We start from the raw sequence: 19,695 nt of genomic DNA on the forward strand, positions 1-19,695 counted from the left end.
TGGCTCTAGTTTCTTTAAAACTGTTATGAAAGGTAGCAGACTTCCAAGATGGCGTCATGTTTAAAAAAACATGATTTAAAAAAAAAATTAAAACATTCAATTGTTATACATTATTATATTGTAATAACCTTGTTGTATTATGATAATGATTATTATATAGTAATAATCATGTTGTATTATCATGATGATTATTATAAAGTAATAAACATGTTGTATTATCATAATGATTATTATATAGTAATAAACATATTGTATATGGTAATGTTGATTATATGTTGTAATAAACATGTTGTATTATGATAATGATTATTATATTGTAATAAACATGTAGTATTATGATAATGATTATTATATTGTAATAAACATGATGTATTATGATACTGATTATTATATTGTAATAAACATGTTGTATTATGATAATGATAATATTATATTGTAATAAACATGTTGTATTATGATAATGATTATTATATTGTAATAAACATGTTGTATTATGATAATGATTATTATATTTTAATAAAACTGTTGTATTAAGATAATGATTATTATATTGTAATAAACATGTTGTATTATGATAATGATTATTATATTGTAATAAACATGTTGTATTATGATAATGATTATCATATTGTAATAAACATGTTTTAACATTATAATGATTATTATATTGTAATAAACATGTTGTATTATGATAATGATTATTATATTTTAATAAAAATGTTGTATTATGATAATGATTATTTTATTGTAATAAACATGTTGTACATGATAATGATTATTATATTGTAATAAACATGTCGTATTATGATAATGATTATTATACTGTCATAAACATGTTGTATTATGATAATGATTATTATATTGTAATAAACATGTTGTATTATGATAATGATTATTATACTGTCATAAACATGTTGTATTATGATAATGATTACTATATTGTAATAAACATGTTGTATTATGATAATGATTATTATATTGTAATAAACATGTTGTATTATGATACTGTTGCTATTATACTGTGATAAACATGTTTCAAAGTCGTGTTTGTTGTGTAATTGAAAGACGGGAGTGCTAAAGGAGTGGGTGAAACACTAACAGAGTTCTAACAGCATCAGTAGAATAAGCGCCGCAGCCTGTAAGTCAGTGACTGCTGCTCCACAACACGATCATGAAGATGTAGTAGAACATTTGTCAGTGCAGAGCAGACACAGATTATAGCTCGCGGCAAAACACGTCTTCTACTCGCTGCTGGGAAGTGAATCAAAGATCCTCCATCTGAGACCAGGCCCTCACTGCCTCCACCTGGGATTATCTCTCTCTCTCTCACACACACACACACACACACACACACACACACACACACACACACACACACGCACACACACGCTAAGTGTTGTCTCCCGCACAAGCACTATAAAGCATGTGGACGTTAGCCAGTGGCAGCCATCACATTCAATATTTAATCAAACCTTTCATGGTCACAAGAGAAGCAAGAAGACACTTTGATACATTTTGCCTATCACAAATGCTGAAAACAACCAAAAACCAAACAAACGTCAGTAATGTTTCATAAATAAGATGTGACACCACACACATGTTTTACATACTCATGTTCATGCCATGCATATAGTGGGATCATTCATTTTCAAATGAATCATGTTTTCTTTTTGTGACGATTCTTAATAGATTTGAACAAATCAGAAATCGATTTTAGAAATGTTTTATTGTATTTTTATTGTGTGAATGTCCAACAATCTCACATATAAGATTCTACACCAAAAATATATATATATACTGTATTTATTATTATTATTATTATTATTATTAATAATAATAATAGTAATAATAATAATAATAATAATAATTATACCCACTGGAGGCGAGAGTGGAAATGGCGTCAGACCCACTGGAAGCGGCGTTGGACACACTGGAGGCGAGACTGGAAGTGGCGTCAGATCATTGGAGGCAAGACTGGAAGCGACGTTAGACCACTGGAGGCAAGACTGGAAGCGATGTGGAACACACTGGAGGCGAGACTGAAATTGGCGTCGGACCCACTAGAGGAGAGACTGGATGCAGCGTCGGACCCACTGGAGGCGAGACTGGAAGCGGCGTTATACCCACTGGAGGCAAGACTGGAAGCGGCGTTATACCCACTGGAGGCAAGACTGGAAGTGGCGTCAGATCATTGGAGGCAAGACTGGAAGCGACGTTAGACCACTGGAGGCAAGACTGGAAGCGGCGTTATACCCACTGGAGGCAAGACTGGAAGCGGTGTGGGACCCACTGGAGGCGAGACTGAAATTGGCGTTGGACCCACTCGAGGAGAGACTGTATGCCACGTCGGACCCACTGGGGGCGAGACTGGAAGCGGTGTCGGACCCTTTAGAGGCGAGACAGAAAGCGGCGTTAGACCCACTGGAGGCGAGACTAGAAGTGCTGTGGGACCCGATGGAAGTGAGACTAGAAGTGAGACTGGAAGTGGCGTTATACCCACTGGAGGCAAGACTGGAAGCGGTGTGGAACCCACTGGAGGCGAGACTGAAATTGGCGTCGGACCCACGAGAGGAGAGACTGTATGCAGCGTCGGACCCACTGGGGGCGAGACTGGAAGCGGTGTCGGATCCTCTAGAGGCGAGACAGAAAGCGGCGTTAGACCCACTGGAGGCTAGACTACAAGTGCTGTGGGACCCAATGGAAGTGAGACTGGAAGTGAGACTGGAAGTGAGACTGAAAGTGAGACTGGAAGTGGCGTTATACCCACTGGAGGCGAGACTGGAAGTGGTGTGGGACACACTGGAGGCGAGACTGGAAGCGTTGTTGTACCCACCGGAGGCGAGACTGGAAGTGGTGTGGGACACACTGAAGGCGAGACTAGAAGTAGCGTTATACCCACTGGAGGCAAGACTGGAAGTAGCGTTATATGCCACTGGAGGCAATACTGGAAGCGGTGTGGAACACACTGGAGGCGAGACTGAAATTGTCATCGGACCCACTAGAGGAGAGACTGGATGCAGCGTCGGACCCACTGGAGGTGAGACTGGAAGCGGTGTCGGACCCACTGGAGGCGAGACAGAAAGCGGCGTGGGACCCACCGGAGGCGAGACTGGAAGTGGCGTTAGACCCACTGGAGGAAAGACTAGAAGTTCTGTGGGACCCAATGGAAGTGAGACTGGAAGTGGCGTTATACCCACTGGAGGCGAGACTGGAAGTGGCGTCAGACCCACTGGAAGTGGCGTTGGACACACTGGAGGCGAGACTGGAGGCGAGACTGGAAGTGGCGTCAGATCACTGGAGGCAAGACTGGAAGCGGCGTTATACCCATTGGAGGCAAGACTGGAAGTGGTGTGGGACACACTGGAGGCGAGACTGGAAGCGGCGTCGGAACCACTGGAGGCGAAACTGGAAGTGGTGTGGGACACACTGGAGGCGAGACTGGAAGCGGCGTCGGACACACTGGAGGCGAGACTGGAAGTGGTGTTATACCGACTGGAGGCGAGATTGGAAGGTGTGTGGGACCCACTGGAGGCGAGACTGGAAGTGGCGTTAAACCCACTGGAGGCGAGACTGGAAGTGGTGTGGGACCCACTGGAGGCAAGACTGGAAGTAGCGTTATACTCACTGGAGGCGAGACTAGAAGTGCTGTGGGACCCAATGGAAGTGAGACTGGAAGTGGCGTTATTACCACTGGAGGCGAGACTGGAAGTGGCGTCGGACCCACTGGAAGTTGTGCTGGACACACTGGAGGCGAGACTGGAAGTGGCGTCAGATCACTGGAGGCAAGACTGGAAGCAGTATTAGACCAATGGAGGCAAGACTGCAAGCGGCGTTATACCCATTGGAGGCAAGACTGGAAGTGGTGTGGGACACATTGGAGGCGAGATTGGAAGCGGCGTCGGACCCACTGGAGGCGAGACTGGAAGTGGTGTGGGAACACTGGAGGCGAGACTGGAAGCGGCGTCGGACACACTGGAGGCGAGACTGGAAGTGCCGTTATACCGATTGGAGGCGAGACTGGAAGTGGTGTGGGACACACTGGAGGAGAGATTGGAAGTAGCGTTATACCCACTGGAGGCGAGACTATAAGTGCTGTGGGACCCAATGGAAGTGAGACTGGAAGTGGCGTTATTACCACTGGAGGCGAGACTGGAAGTGGTGTGGGACACACTGGAGGCGAGACTGGAAGCGGTGTCGGACCCACTGGAGGCGAGACTGGAAGTGGCGTTATACCCACTGGAGGCGAGACTGGAAGTGGCGTTATACCCACTGGAGGCGAGACTGGAAGTGATGTGGGACCCACTGGTGGCGAGACTGGAAGTACCGTTATACCCACTGGATGCGAGACTAGAAGTGCTGTGGGACCCAATGGAAGTGAGACTGGAAGTGGCGTTATTACCACTGGAGGCGAGACTGGAAGTGGCGTCGGACCCACTGGAAGTTGCGTTGGACACACTGGAGGCGAGACTGGAAGTGGCGTCCGATCACTGGAGGCAAGACTGGAAGCGGCGTTAGACCAATGGAGGCAAGACTGGAAGCGGCGTTATACCCTTTGGAGGCAAGACTGGAAGTGGTGTGGGACACACTGGAGGCGAGATTGGAAGCGGCGTCGGACCCACTGGAGGCGAAACTGGAAGTGGTGTGGGACACACTGGAGGCGAGACTGGAAGCGGCGTTGGACACACTGGAGGCGAGACTGGAAGTGCCGTTATACCGATTGGAGGCGAGACTGGAAGTGGTGTGGGACACACTGGAGGCGAGATTGGAAGCGGTGTCGGACCCACTGGAGGGGAGACTGGAAGTGGCGTTATACCCACTGGAGGCGAGACTTGAAGTGGTGTGGGACCTACTGGAGGCGAGACTGGAAGTAGCATTATACACACTGGAGGCGAGACTGGAAGTGGCATCGGACCCACTGGAAGTTGCGTTGGACACACTGGAGGCGAGACTGGAAGTGGCGTCAGATCATTGGAGGCAAGACTGGAAGCGACGTTAGACCACTGGAGGCAAGACTGGAAGCGGCGTTATACCCACTGGAGGCAAGACTGGAAGCGGTGTCGGACACACTGGAGGCGAGACTGGAAGTGGCGTTATACCGACTGGAGGCGAGACTTAAAGTGGTGTGGGACCCACTGGAGGCGAGACTTGAAGTGGTGTGGGACCCACTGGAGGCGAGACTGGAAGTGGCGTTATACCCACTGGAGGCGAGATTGGAAGTTGTGTGGGACCCACTGGAGGCAAGACTGGAAGCCATGTCAGACACACTGGAGGGGAGACTGGAAGTGGCGTTATACCCACTGGAGGCGAGACTTGAAGTGGTGTGGGACCTACTGGAGGCGAGACTGGAAGTAGCATTATACACACTGGAGGCGAGACTGGAAGTGGCGTCGGACCCACTGGAAGTTGCGTTGGACACACTGGAGGCGAGACTGGAAGTGGCGTCAGATCATTGGAGGCAAGACTGGAAGCGACGTTAGACCACTGGAGGCAAGACTGGAAGCGGCGTTATACCCACTGGAGGCAAGACTGGAAGCAGTGTCGGACCCTCTAGAGGCGAGACAGAAAGCGGCGTTAGACCCACTGGAGGCGAGACTAGAAGTGCTGTGGGACCCAATGGAAGTGAGACTGGAAGTGAGACTGGAAGTGAGACTGGAAGTGGCGAAATACCCACTGGAGGCGAGACTGGAAATGGTGTGGGACACACTGGAGGCGAGACTCGAAGCGGTGTTGTACCCAATAGAGGCGAGACTGGAAGTGGTGTGGGACACACTGGAGGCGAGAATGGAGGCGGCGTCAGACAAACTGGAGGCGAGACTGGAAGTGGCTTTATACCCACTGGAGGCGAGACTGGAAGTGATGTGGGACACACTGAAGGCAAGACTGGAAGTGGCATCGGACACACTGGAGGCGAGACTGGAAGTAGCGTTATACCAACTGGAGGCAAGACTGGAAGCGGTGTGGAACCCACTGGAGGCGAGACTGGAAGTAGCGTTATACCCACTGGAGACAAGACTGGAAGCGGTGTGGAACCCCCTGGAGGGAAGACTGAAATTGGCGTCGGACCCAATAGAGGAGAGACTGGATGCAGCGTCGGACCCACTGGAGGCGAGACTGGAAGCGGTGTCGGACCCACTGGAGGCGAGACTGGAAGCGGTGTCGGACCCACTGGAGGCAAGACAGAAAGCGGCATGGGACCCACCGGAAGCGGGACTGGAAGTGGCGTTAGACCCACTGGAGGCGAGACTAGAAGTGCTGTGGGACTCAATGGAAGTGAGACTGGAAGTGGTGTTATACCCACTGGAGGCGAGACTGGAAGTGGCGTCGGACCCACTGGAAGTTGCGTTGGACACACTGGAGGCGAAACTGGAAGTGGCGTCAGATCACTGGAGGCAAGACTGGAAGCGGCGTTATACCTATTGGAGGCAAGACTGGAAGTGATGTGGGACCCACTGGAGGAGAGACTGGAAGTGGCGTCGGACCCACTGGAGGCGAAACTGGAAGTGGCGTCAGATCACTGGAGGCAAGACTGGAAGCGGCGTTATACCTATTGGAGGCAAGACTGGAAGTGATGTGGGACACACTGGAGGAGAGACTGGAAGTGGCGTCGGACCCACTGGAGGCAAAACTGGAAGTGGTGTGGCACACACTGGAGGCAAGACTGGAAGCCATGTCAGACACACTGGAGGCGAGACTGGAAGTGGCGTTATACCGACTGGAGGCGAGACTTAAAGTGGTGTGGGACCCACTGGAGGCGAGACTTGAAGTGGTGTGGGACCCACTGGAGGCGAGACTGGAAGTGGCGTTATACCCACTGGAGGCGAGATTGGAAGTTGTGTGGGACCCACTGGAGGCGAGACTGGAAGCGGTGTCGGACCCACTGGAGGCGAGACTGGAAGTGGCGTTATACCCACTGGAGGAGAGACTGGAAGTGGCGTTATACCCACTGGAGGCGAGACTGGAAGTGGTGTGGGACACACTGGAGGCGAGACTGGAAGCGGTGTCGGACCCACTGGAGGCGAGACTGGAAGTGGCGTTGGACACACTGGAGGCGAAACTGGAAGTGGCGTTATACCCACTGGAGGCGAGACTGGAAGCGGCGTTATACCCACTGGAGGCGAGACTGGAATTGGCGTCAGACCACTGGAGGCAAGACTGGAAACTGCGTTAGACCCACTGGAGGCAAGACTGGAAGCGATGTGGGACCCACTAGAGGCAAGACTGGAATTGGCGTCGGATCCGCTGGAGGAGAGACTGGATTCAGTGTCGGATCCACTCGAGGCGAGACCGGAAGCGGCGTGGGACCCACTGGAGGCGAGACTAGAAGCGGCGTGGGACCCACTGGAGGCGAGACTGGAAATGGCGTCGGGCCACTAGAGGCGAGACTGGAAGTAGCGTCAGACCCACCGAAGGCTAGACTGGATGCAGGGTCGGACCGACTGGAGGCCAGACTGGAAGTGGTGTCGGCGGCACACCCACAGGGAGCGGCCTTGGATGCGGCGGCAGGGAGGTACAGGTCTTTCTACAAAACACATTTCCTTTGCTGGCATCTACAATTACAAACGTTCTGTTTTTGGTTTTTATATTCCATTTTAAAAACCGTGAAAGCCTTTTTTTTTTTTTTTAAACAAAAACATAAGGTTGAATATTTTTGTTCCGTTGTTGCAACAATTCAATGAGCTGTTGGCCCTTAGGGGCCCCCAGGTCCTACTTTGGACAGCCTTGACCACTTGAGAGGCAGTGCATACAAAACCTGATTAAATTTGAGCTGGGCATGTACCCAGCCAACACACACACACACACACACACACACACACACACACGTGGCACAAATGAAACGGAGGGGGAGGCGAGTGAATTGTCAGTTTCCAAATGAGTGACATAAGTTACAAGCAAATCTTAATGAGGCGGGAGGGGCGGGTGATAATTCAGAGTCTGCTTGTGTCAGCGACATCTGCTGACAGTACTTCAAGTAGTACTTGTACATGCAGTACCGCCTCCTCATCAACTCAGACCACACCTTCTGCATGCCTACAACAGTACTTCAAGTAGTACTTGTACATGCAGTACCGCCTCCTCATCAACCCGGACCACACCTTCTGCATTTACTTCATAACCAGGCCTGCTGGCATGATGCAACATCTTTCTTGTGCCACCCGCCAGGACTTTGGGCTTCTTCTTTTCTTTTTTTTTCTGATTTTGCAGCAGCTCAAGTTTTTCGGCCAATTTGTTGTCAATAACATGAAATCCACTTGTGGATAATAAATAATAATTGTAAAAATATGTATAGACATATAGGGAGTACATTTATTTTTTAAATGATTATTTATTATCTGCCTATATTATTTTATTTTATTTCTGATTATTAGTATTAGTATTAATTTGTTATTATTATTATTATATATATTTTTATTGTTTATTATTATTTTTATTATTATTATTATATATATTTTAGTTTCTTTATTTAATTGATTTATCTGTAAATATTGTTTGGTTTCTTGATGGGTTTTTTTCTTTTGTGGGGTGGCATCGCTGGGATATAAACAAAAACTCCTTTTCAAATATGTTAAAAATTAAAAATTAAAAATTAAAATAAAATAAAGTTAAAAGTTAAAGTACCAATGATTGTCACACACACACTAGGTGTGGCGAAATTATTCTCTGCATTTGACCCATCACCCTTGATCACCCCCTGGGAGGTGAGGGGAGCAGTGGGCAGCAGCGGTGGCTGCGCCCGGGAATCATTTTGGTGATTTAACCCCCAATTCCAACCCTTGATGCTGAGTGCCAAGCAGGGAGGTAATGGGTCCCATTTTTTTATAGTCTTTGGTATGACTCGGCCGGGATTTGAACTCCCAACCTACCGATCTCAGGACGGACACTCTAACCACTAGGCCACTGAGTAGGTAAATAAAGTCCATTGCTCATTTTGTTTATTTTTTTATTTTTTATTTTTTTCCTTTTTATTCTCCATTGTTTTCATTTTGTTATAATGGCTTTTAAGGCTACGGCACTGTATTGGATTAGGCTTGCTCTTGTTTTTTGCATATTTGAAATAAAATATATCAAATCAAATCAAATCAAATCACAAAAAAAATATTTTGACATTTAGGGCAGAACAAAATATATGATGTATGTAAATATGATGTAATGGATATGAATGTGTGATGCTGGATGTCAATAAAGATTAAATGAAAAAAAGAAAAGAAAAAAGAAATCCACCTTTTTAAGTGTTCCTTGTAATCTTGACATGAAACAAGCACAACAATAATTGTAAAGCAAATACTGTATTCATGTTTTACTCACTTTAAAGTAGACTAGATGGCAGTAAAAGTATACACTCTAAATTCCAGACAGTAAGACACTTTAATTTTCCCACGCTTTGAACCCTGCGGCTTATAAAGAAAAATGTAATAGCTGAAAAGGAGTGTTATTGTTTTTGTTATGGCGCCATCTTTTGGATGAGTTTGCTCACTGCAGGTGCTAGAGTGTCCTTCCATTTAGTGCTTTCATAGAAGTGACGTTCGGTCTTCTAGTCGTCCATAGCGTTGCTACTCGTATGGACTCTACATTCATTTGTAAGTTTTACACTATAAATAAAACATTTCTTACTTACTTAAAGCACAGGTGTCAAACTCAAGGCCCGGGGGCCAGATCCGGCCCGCCACATCATTTTATCCGGCCCGCAAACACCTGGAAATGATATGTGTCAATAAAGTACCTAATATTTTCTCACTACATGAAATTGATTTTTTTTTTTTTTATTTTGAAAGAAAAAATATATGACGTAAAACTAAACTAGATGGCAGAAAAAATATACACCCTAAATTCCTTCATTTTTCCCCACGCTTTGAACCCTGCGGCTTATAAAGAAAAAATGTCATAGCTGAAAAGGGGTGTTATTGTTTTTGGTATGGCGCCATCTTTTGGACGAGTTTGCTTACTGCAGGTGCTTCCATTTAGTGCTTTCAACCGGAAATAGACGTGACCTTCGGTCTTCTCGCCGTCCATAGCGTTTCTACTCGCATGGATTCTTCATTCATTTTTAAGTTTTACAATATAACTAAAACATTTCTTACTTACTGAAGCACAGGTGTCAAACTCAAGGCCCGGGGCCCAGATCCGGCCCGCCACATAATTTTATCTGGCCCGCAAACACCTGGAAATTATATGCGTCAATAAAGTACCTAATATTTTCTCACTAAATGTAATTGATTTTTTTTTTTTTTTTTGAAAGAAAAAATATATGACGTAAAAGTAGACTAGATGGCAGAAAAAAGATACACCCTAAATTCCTTCATTTTTCCCACGCTTTGAACCCTACGGCTTATTAAAAAAGTTATAGCTGAAAAGGGGTGTTATTGTTTTTGGTATGGCGCCATCTTTTGGACGAGTGTGCTCACTGCAGGTGCTTCCATTTAGTGCTTTCAACCGGAAATAGAAGTGACCTTCGGTCTTCTCCCCGTCCATAGCATTTCTACTCGTATGGATTCTTCATTCATTTGTAAGTTTTACAATATAACTAAAACATTTCTTACTTTTTGAAGCACAGGTGTCAAACTCAAGGCCCGGGGGCCAGATCCGGCCCGCCACATCATTTTATCCGGCCCGCAAACACCTGCAAATGATATGTGTCAATAAAGTACCTAATATTTTCTCACTAAATGTAATTGATTTTTTTTTTTTTTTTTTTTGGACAGAAAAAATATATGACGTAAAAATAGACTACATGGCAGAAAAAGTGTACACCCTAAATTCCTTCATTTTTCCCACGCTTTGAACCCTGCGGCTTATAAGAAAAGTTATAGCTGAAAAGGGGTGTTATTGTTTTTGGTATGGCGCCATTTTTTGGACGAGTTTGCTCACTGCAGGTGCTTCCATTTAGTGCTTTCAACCGGAAATAGAAGTGACCTTTGGTCTTCTCGCCGTCCATAGCGTTTCTACTCGTATGGACTCTTCATTCATTTGTAAGTATTACAATATATCTAAAACATTTCTTACTTACTAAAACATGGGTGTCAAACTCAAGTGACCAGATCCGGCCCGCCACATCATTTTATCTGGCCCGCAAACACCTGGAAATGATATGTGTCAATAAAGTACCTAATATTTTCTCACTAAATGTAATTGATTTTTTTTTGTTAATTTTGAAAGAAAAAATACATGACGTAAAAGTAAACTAGATGGCAGAAAAAATATACACCCTAAATTCCTTCATTTTTCCCCACGCTTTGTACCCTGCGGCTTATAAGAAAAGTTATAGCTGAAAAGGGGTGTTATTGTTTTTGGTATGGCGCCGTCTTGTGGACGAGTTTGCGTGTCTGTGTTAGCATTATTAACCTACAATGATATCATTTTTGTATTGTTTCACTTTCACGAATCAACACTCAAGTGTACTCCAATAAAAAAATGGAAAAGTCGTCTCGGGTTTGAGTGGGAAGCAAAACAATTGGAAGAGAAATCAAGCACGTATCGCTCATCCCCAGAATGATATCATAATGTTCCTGGCTGCATGTTCCGACATCGACGTCTGCGCTCCGTTATCAATCAAATGCCCTCGTTCATATTTCACACTTGGCCACGCCCCCCCAGGATGTTTCAATGTCAGCTGCTGATGATTATTGATTAGGTGTTTTGAGTGAGGACGGGACACGTGGGACATGAGGCTGGGGGCAGGGGGGACGATACTGGGGGACGATACTGTCCCAAGCACGCTGATATCATCACGTCTCGCGTGACATGAATATGAATCATGTGGCGTGATACGGGTGTTGACTACTTGTCCATAAGTACCATCTTGTCTTATTTACTCAATATATTGTTCAAATGTGACTAATCACAGCAATGATAGCAATGTGTTAGCAACATGCTGCTAGCCTGTTTCTATAAAATGATTGAGGAAGTATAAGAATAAGAATAATAATTTAATTGTAATATCTGACACTCTATTAAATGAATTAAGTGAAAGTTACTAAGTATTAATCAATGATCAACAGGAAGAGAAAAGTTACTAAGTAGAAATCATTGATCAACACCAAGTGAAAGTTAGTAAGTATTACTCATTGATCAACACTAAGTGAAAGTTACTAAGTATTAATCATTGATCAACACCAAGTGAAAGTTACTAAGTATTAATCATTGATCAACACTGAGTGAAAGTTACTAAGTATTAATCATTGATCAACACTGAGTGAAAGTTACTAAGTATTAATCATTGATCAACACCAAGTGAAAGTTACTAAGTATTAATCATTGATCAACACTGAGTGAAAGTTACTAAGTATTAATCATTGATCAACACTGAGTGAAAGTTACTAAGTATTAATCATTGATCAACACCAAGTGAAAGTTACTAAGTATTAATCAATGATCAACAGGAAGAGAAAAGTTACTAAGTAGAAATCATTGATCAACACCAAGTGAAAGTTAGTAAGTATTACTCATTGATCAACACTAAGTGAAAGTTACTAAGTATTAATCATTGATCAACACCAAGTGAAAGTTACTAAGTATTAATCATTGATCAACACTGAGTGAAAGTTACTAAGTATTAATCATTGATCAACACTGAGTGAAAGTTACTAAGTATTAATCATTGATCAACACCAAGTGAAAGTTACTAAGTATTAATCATTGATCAACACTGAGTGAAAGTTACTAAGTATTAATCATTGATCAACACTGAGTGAAAGTTACTAAGTATTAATCATTGATCAACACCAAGTGAAAGTTACTAAGTATTAATCATTGATCAACACCAAGTGAAAGTTACTAAGTATTAATCATTGATCAACACTGAGTGAAAGTTACTAAGTATTAATCATTGATCAACACTGAGTGAAAGTTACTAAGTATTAATCATTGATCAACTCTAAGTGAAACTTACTAAGTATTTAAGTATTACTCATTGATCAACTCTAAGTGAATGTTACTAAGTATTAATCATTGATCAACACCAAGGGAAAGTTACTAAGTATTAATCATTGATCAACACTAAGTGAAAGTTACTAAGTATTAATCATTGATCAACACCAAGTGAAAGTTACTAAGTATTAATCATTGATCAACACTGAGTGAAAGTTACTAAGTATTAATCATTGATCAACTCTAAGTGAAACTTACTAAGTAGAAATCATTGATCAACACTGAGTGAAAGTTACTAAGTATTAATCATTGATCAACACTAAGTGAAAGTTACTTAGTATTAATCATTGATCAACACTAAGTGAAAGTTACTAAGTACTAATCATTGATCAACACTAAGTGAAAGTTACTAAGTATTAATCATTGATCAACACTGAGTGAAAGTTACTAAGTATTAATCATTGATCAACACTGAGTGAAAGTTACTAAGTATTAATCATTGATCAACTCTAAGTGAAACTTACTAAGTATTTAAGTATTACTCATTGATCAACTCTAAGTGAATGTTACTAAGTATTAATCATTGATCAACACCAAGGGAAAGTTACTAAGTATTAATCATTGATCAACACTAAGTGAAAGTTACTAAGTATTAATCATTGATCAACACCAAGTGAAAGTTACTAAGTATTAATCATTGATCAACACTGAGTGAAAGTTACTAAGTATTAATCATTGATCAACTCTAAGTGAAACTTACTAAGTAGAAATCATTGATCAACACTGAGTGAAAGTTACTAAGTATTAATCATTGATCAACACTAAGTGAAAGTTACTTAGTATTAATCATTGATCAACACTAAGTGAAAGTTACTAAGTACTAATCATTGATCAACACTAAGTGAAAGTTACTAAGTATTAATCATTGATCAACACTGAGTGAAAGTTACTAAGTATTAATCATTGATCAACAGTAAGTGAAAGTTACTAAGTATTAATCATTGATCAACACTGAGTAAAAGTGACTAAGTGTTAATCATTGATCAACTAAGTGAAAGTTACTAAGTATTCATCATTGATCAGCTCTAAGTGAAAGTTACTAAGTATTCATCATTGATCAACTCTAAGTGAAAGTTACTAAGTATTAATAATTGATCAACTCTAAGTGAAAGTTACTAAGTATCAATCATTGATCAACACTGAGTGAAAGTGACTAAGTGTTAATCATTGATCAACAATAAGTGAAAGTTACTAAGCATTAATCATCGATCAACACTGAGTGAAAGTCACTAAGTATTAATCATTGATCAACACTAAGTGAAAGTTAGTAAGTATTAATCATTGATCAACACTAAGTAAAAGTTACTAAGTATTAATCATTGATCAACAATAAGTGAAAGTTACTAAGTACTTAAGTATTAATCATTGATCAACACTGAGTGAAAGTCACTAAGTATTCATCTTTGATCAACACTAAGTGAAAGTTACAAAGTATTAATCATTGATCAACACAGAGTGAAAGTTGCTAAGTATTAATCATTGATAAACACTGAGTGAAAGTGACTAAGTGTTAATCATTGATCAACTAAGTGAAAGTTACTAAGTATTCATCATTGATCAGCTCTAAGTGAAAGTTACTCAGTATTAATCATTGATCAACTCTAAGTGAAAGTTGCTAAGTATTAATCATTGATCAACTTTAAGTGAAAGTTACTAAGTATTAATCATTGATCAACACCAAGGGAAAGTTACTAAGTAATAATCATTGATCAATACTAAGTGAAAGTTAGTAAGTGTTAATTATTGATCAACACTGAGTGAAAGTTACTAAGTGTTAATCATTTATCAACACTGAGTGAAAGTTACTAAGTTTTAATCATTGATCAACACCAAGGAAAAGTTACTAAGTGTTAATCATTGATCAACTAAGTGAAAGTTACTAAGTATTAATCATTGATCAACACTGAGTGAAAGTTACTAAGTATTAATCATTGATCAACACTAAGTGAAAGTTACTAAGAATTACTCATTGATCAACCCAAAGTGAAAGTTACTAAGTGTTAATCATTGATCAACTCTAAGTGAAAGTTACTAAGAATTAATCATTGATCAACACCAAGTGAAAGTGACTAAGTATTAATCATTCATCAACACTGAGTGAAAGTAACTAAGAATTAATCATTGATCAACACTGAGTGAAAGTGACTAAGTGTTAATCATTGATCAACTAAGTGAAAGTTACTAACTATTAATCATTGATCAACACTGAGTGAAAGTGACTAAGTGTTAATCATTGATCAACTAAGTGAATGTTACTAAGTATTAATCATTGATCAACACTGAGTGAAAGTCACTAAGTATTACTCATTGATCAATTCTAAGTGAAAGTTACTAAGTATTAATCATTGAACAACACTGAGTGAAAGTTACTAAGTATTAATCATTGATCAACACTGAGTGACAGTCACTAAGTATTAATCATTGAACAACACTGAGTGAAAGTTACTAAGTATTAATCATTGATCAACACTGAGTGACAGTCACTAAGTATTACTCACTGATCAACTCTAAGTGAACGTTACTAAGTATTAATCATTGAACAACACTGAGTGAAAGTTACTAAGTATTAATCATTGAACAACACTGAGTGAAAGTCACTAAGTATTAATCATTGATCAACACTGAGTGACAGTCACTAAGTATTACTCACTGATCAACACTAAGTGAAAGTTACTAAGTATTAATCATTGATCAACACTGAGTGAACGTTACTAAGTATTAATCATTGATCAACACTGAGTGAAAGTCACTAAGTACAAGAAGAAGATTGGGGTCTTCTGGGGGGGTCCTGGTTAACCAGCATGCTTTGCAGTGGGGGGAGGGGCGTGAGGCTCCAGCTGGAGCAGAAACAGATACATTCATGCTAAATAGCAGGTGCCCCCCCCCAACCCCCCCAGGCTGGTGCCACCATGAACTTTGAACTCTGACTTGACCTCGTCTATAAAGGCCCCCCCACTGGCAGTCCCCCCCCTCCCCCCCCACTCGAGAGCGGCGAGACAAAAAAAGGGGGGGAGCAGGGGGGAGTCCAAACGTTACAGTTACTTGCTGTGGTGGAAACAATTTGAAAATGAATGATGACCCCCCCGCCCCCTCATCCTAGGCACTTATGTCTTTCTCACTTCCCCTGCTCGCTCGCTCCATGCGAACAGGGGGGGGGTGAAGGGGGGGGGGGGGTATTAGCATAAAGGAACAAGCGCAACAAGAGCGGCGGCTGAAAGAGCTAACCGGTGGGAGGATTAATGGTCCCCCCTCCTCGTCTCCATCTGCTCCTTTTAAGAATACCTTGCAGTAATTAGCCCCCCCCCCTCACGGCTTTGTGTCGTCCAGCCAGGTGCCTGCAGGCCCCGCTGCGCGCGACCATTCAACGGCGCCACACGCCGCCCCGAACAACATGGCCGCCAAGGTCGCCGCCGCCGGGTTTTCTGTAGCGACGCGTTAGCGCTTTTTAAACTCTTACAAATCTCTCAAGTGGGAAGGGGGGGCAAGAGGGGGGCGGGTGGAGTGGGGGGGCATCCATCGTATCATAACAACAGTAGCATCAGATCCACTTTATTCACACAAATATTCCTCCTGATACTTGTTGATACTTGGCTAAAAAAAAATACACTTTACACAAGGCAACATGGCTGAAAAGGAGTAGAAGGAAGCAGAGCTTAGAACATCTATCATTCATCGCACCTTTTTGTCTCCAGAAAAGAAGCAAATAAAAATATTATTTAGTATTTTTTTATTTTTTTTTAATATTATTAAATGTACTATTAATGAGCTAATTGGAGTTGAAAACAATTGGGAGGAATTCATATATATATATATATATATTACATGTAATTAATGCAAAAAAAACAAAACATATTGGAATAAATTGTAAATATTCCACAAAAAATATATATACAGGTATATACATAAAAAAATATGGTAGACATTAAGATACAGACAAATAGAGCAAAAAAAAAAGTGAAAATAAACATATAAAAATTTACTGAATCTCAGCATTTAAAACACATTTCTGGATATAAATATATATTTTTAAGTTAAGTTAAAGTTAAAGTACCAATGACTGTCACACACACACACACACACACTAGATGTGGTGAAATTTGTCCTCTGCATTTGACCCAACCCCTTGGTCACCCCCTGGGAGGTGAGGGGAGCAGTGAGCGGCAGCGGTGGCCGCGCCCGGGATTCATTTTTTGGTGATTTAACCCCCAATTCTTTACACAGGGCAACATGGCTGAATAGGATTAGAAGGAAGCAGAGCTTAGAACATCTATCATTCATCGCACCTTTTTGTCTCCAGAAAAGAAGCAAATAAAAAATATTATTTAGTGTTTGTTTTTGTTTTTTACTATTATCAAATTTACTATTAATGAGCTAATTGGAGTTGAAAACAATTGGGAGGAATTGAAATAAATATATATATATATATATATATATATATATATATATATATATATATATGTATATATATATATATATATATATATATATATATATATATATATATATATATATATATATATATATATATATTACATGTAATTAAAGCAAAAAAAACATATTAGAATATATTGTAAATATTCCACAAAAATACATATATACATAAAAAAAATGGTAAACATTAAAATACAGACAAATAGAGCAAAAAATAAGAATATTATTTAGTATTTGTTATTTTTTTATTATTATTAAATTTACTATTAATGAGCTAATTGGAGTTGAAAACAATTGGGAGGAATTTAAATATATATATATATATATATATATATATAAATATATATATATATATATATATATATATATATATATATTTATATATATATATACACATATATATATATATATATATATATATATATATATATATATATATATATATATATATATATATAAAAAATAATTTTAAATATTCCACAAAAAATATATATATACATAAAAAAAATGGTAGCCATTAAAATACAGACAAATAGAGCAAAAAAAAAGTTAAAAAAAATAAAAAAAAAATGTACTGAATCTCAGCATTTAAAACACATTTCTGGATATAAATATATATTTTTAAGTTAAGTTAAAGTTAAAGTACCAATGATTGTCACACACACACACACGAGGTGTGGTGAAATGTGTCCTCTACATTTGACCCATCCCCTTGGTCACCCCCTGGGAGGTGAGGGGAGCAGTGAGCGGCAGCAGTGGCCGCTCCCGGGAATCATTTTTGGTGATTTAACCCCCAATTCCAACCCTTGAAGCTGAGTGCCAAGTAGGGAGGTAACGGGTCCCATTTTTATAGTCTTTGGTATGACTCGGCCGGGGTGTGAACTCACGACCTACCGATCTCAGGGCAGACACTCTAACCACTAGGCCACTGAGTAGGATAATGACTGTAAATAATTTTGATGATGTAATAAAGTATTAATTTTCATAAAATAAAACACTGTCCAAATAAGTTGTTCCTCCCTCAGGAAATCAAATAGAATCCATGCAGTTTAGTGAGTGAGAAATGTTTTAGTTATATTGTAAAACTTACAAACGTTAAATGAAGAATCCATACGAGCAGGAACGCTATGGACAGTTTTACTTCCGGTAAACAGGGCGTATATTTTCTAGCCCGCAACACATGCGGCGAGTGAACTCGTCCAAAAGAATACCACACCTTTTCAGTGTCTGTTGAAACTATTTGTCGAAGAAAAAAAATGATAGCCAGCGAAGAAAAAAAAATCCATAAATTAGCCGCACCTTTTTACTAGCCACAGGGTTCAAAGCGTAGGGAAAAAAATAGCAGTGGAACATAAGGTACTAACATTTTTGCCTTATTTTAGTCAAAGGGTTGATTTAACCACACACTATAAATTAATATCAAATAGGTGAAAAAAGTATTGATATAGATACTGGGGTGATACCAGGATGTGGAGGAGGGTACCAGCGGGAGAGATTGTGACTTTTGCTAGGCGTAGAAAAGTGAGGGACGCCTGAGGGTCCCTGGAGAGTTCTTTAGCGGCCATGTTTGTTTTGTCGCCTCTTCACAAAGGAAAGTGTCTGCTGGCCACTCTTGACCCTCTTAAAGGGCCAGAGCGCGCCAAACAAGGCCTCTTAGAAAGTCCCTGGGGGCGAGGGAGGGGGGTTGGGACTCCTCCTTGTTTTCCTGCTTAAACGTGACGCAGACACCTCAAGGAATTGAGTTCCCCTTGAGTACTCGTGAGTACTTGTCTTTTCTGCAGTCCAGACTAAGTTTGAGTACGAGGTCAACCTTGACAGATGTGTTCAGATGGACTCCAAACAGTCACTAATAATATCATTGATATTCTCCTTTCAAATTCAAATGGTTGTAAAACTATTATTGCTAATTGCATAACTGGTCATAAGACAATAAACTGCTGACATTTAAAACGTCTTGACTGACATCCTCCTGCTTCTATTCATCCTCTGATGACTTTAACAACATTCGATCAGACGGATTGCTTGGAACTTTAAACACGTGAACATTGTTTCCACACGACGGCTGCAATGGAGCGCACAATAACAATGGTTCGTTCAACTGTTGATATGTCAGCTTTTGAGGCTATAAATGTGTTTTATCTGATCAATCGAACAAACTACAAACAATCAAGAAATTACTATTATTAATCATGTGACAGTCATGTGGCAATCATTTGACAATCATGTGACAGTCATGTGACAGTCATGTGACATTCATGTGACAATCATGTGACAATCATTTGACAATCATGTGACATTCATGTGACAGTGATTCCAATTATGCAACGTCCTGATTCCAATAAT

The sequence above is a fragment of the Nerophis lumbriciformis genome, linkage group LG20 (assembly GCF_033978685.3).
Source record: "Nerophis lumbriciformis linkage group LG20, RoL_Nlum_v2.1, whole genome shotgun sequence".
Taxonomy (NCBI): Eukaryota; Metazoa; Chordata; class Actinopteri; order Syngnathiformes; family Syngnathidae; genus Nerophis; species Nerophis lumbriciformis.